Source organism: Myotis lucifugus, unplaced genomic scaffold, assembly GCF_000147115.1.
Source record: "Myotis lucifugus unplaced genomic scaffold, Myoluc2.0 scaffold_774, whole genome shotgun sequence".
Taxonomy (NCBI): Eukaryota; Metazoa; Chordata; class Mammalia; order Chiroptera; family Vespertilionidae; genus Myotis; species Myotis lucifugus.
The window spans coordinates 36,721-39,168 of NW_005871822.1; positions in this window are offsets into that span (position 1 = coordinate 36,721).

A 2,448-nucleotide genomic window follows, 5' to 3' on the forward strand; every position below is an offset into this window, starting at 1 on the left:
CAAGCGTACCAACATCAGAATAATAGGAGTGCCAGAAGATGAGAGACAGCAAGATATTGAAAACCTATTTGAAGAAATAATGGCAGAGAACTTCCCCCACCTGGTGAAAGAAATGGACTTACAGGTCCAAGAAGCGCAGAGAACCCCAAACAAAAGGAATCCAAAGAGGACCACACCAAGACATATCATAATTAAAATGCCAAGAGCAAAAGACAAAGAGAGAATCTTAAAAGCAGCAAGAGAAAGAGACTCAATTACCTACAAGGGAATACCCATACGACTGTCAGCTGATTTCTCAACAGAAACTTTGCAGGCCAGAAGGGAATGGCAAGAAATATTCAAAGTGATGAATACCAAGAACCTACAACCAAGACTACTTTATCCAGCAAAGCTATCATTCAGAATTGAAGGTCAGATAAAGAGCTTCACAGACAAGGAAAAGCTAAAGGAGTTCATCACCACTAAACCAGTATTATACGAAATACTGAAAGGTATCCTTTAAGAAGAGGAAGAAGAAAAAGGTAAAGATACAAATTGTGAACAACAAACATGCATCTATCAACAAGTGAATCTAAGAATCAAGTGAATAAATAATCTGATGTACAGAATGAACTGGTGATTATAACGAAGCAGGGACATAGAAAGGGAATGGACTGACTATTCTTGGGGGGGAAAGGGGAATGGGAGATTCGGGAAGAGACTGGACAAAAATCGTGCACCTATGGATGAGGACAGTGGGTGGGGAGTGAGGGCGGAGGGTGGGGCGGGAACTGGAAGGAGGGGAGTTATGGGGGGGGGGAAGAGGAACAAATGTAATCTGAACAATAAAACTTTAATAAAAAAAAATCAATAAAATATATTTAAAAACAAGCCTGGCCCCACACATTGCTTACTGCAAGGAAAGACTGTAGGTAGGATGGGAACAGTTATCATAATGACCAACGAAGCCCTGGTCACCCGTGAAGTGATCCGTAACTGCCCCAGATCCACCCCGGCTTCCCCAAACCTCCATCGGGGCTTCCATAGCTGCCCATTCTCAGACCGACGTTAAGTGAACTTTTCCAAAATCTCTTTTCCCCCTAAGTGCAGCTGACATTTATTGACCACCACCTTGTGCCAGGCAGTGGGGGCTCATAAATGATCAACCACCAGTTCTAGTTGAGGAGGAGCCCTGGTTCATAGCATCTGCCAGCTTCCATGGTAAATTCCTTGCAGTTAGGAGGTAGGATATAGGAATCTCCTTTTTTTTTCACTTACAGGATTTATGTAACTTAGAGTTTTTATGTACAAAGGCTGCCTTTTCGGTGGTGTATGGGCTTATCATGATAGATTTGGACATGCTAAAGCTGAGAGCATTCCGTAGCAATGGAAATTTTCACAATCTAATTTTGGGTATTCTCGCTGTAGATGCCACGGACCCAGAAAACAGACGTGGCTAGTCACTACTAGTTGATATAAATCCTTGTGGGATATGAACTGGAAAATGATGTTAGTTCAGCATTGCAGACAATATTCCCATGATGTGAGGGGAATGGTAAGGTCAAATCTCTGAGTTGGATAGCTGTTTTATATTATTATGGGGCCCCATAGCTACAAATGGAATAAGGAGAGTATGAAATTTGTATTTAGAGCAAACATTTTTGGTATCATTCTAGCACATTCTACACCCTGTGATAAAGCACATTCTTGGGTAACCTTTGGAAGATCATTTTTACCATTTTCTCCCAGATATACCCTATGTAATAATGTACTATTGTACTATGAGATATAATCGAAAATGCTTGAGAACAGTGGTTCTCAAAGTGTGTCCCCCACCACCACCAGCAGGAGCAGCCCAGTCCCCTGGGAACTTGTCAGCTGTCTGACCCTAGACCTACTGAATCAGAACCTCTGGATGGAGCGCAGGGACCTGTATTCCACAGCCTTCAAGGGGATTCAAGGTATGTTAAAGTAGAGAAGCACCGCTATAGAATTGCCTGAGGATGTTTTAGAGATAAACAGAACTGTTAAATCCAGGGGAATAAATAACATCCTGTCAACACTCAGTCTAGTCATTTTTACTTTAATCTGAACCTTTCCTCCACCTGCTGTAAAAGAAAATGGTTACCTTTTATTTTATTTTGCAATTTAACAGCCTAAGCAATAAGCCCAACCACCTGAATTATCTTTCTTATCAAAACAGAGCAGACGCTGCTCGGGTGTGATATACAGTGGCAACCACAAGTTTCAAAGAAAATCAATATGCAAATCAATACATTTGATTCCAAGTCTCGTCTGTCAAGTCTTTCATACAAACTGGCTTAATTAGGAACGCAGCGAAATGCACGAATCAGCCTAACTTACTATCCCATGCCAAAGCTTTATCGATGATATACAATTTTCCAGGAGAAGACGCAAGGGATCAATAATAAAGCTGTCTTGTACTAGAAAGCTGAAAGCTTGAGCTTC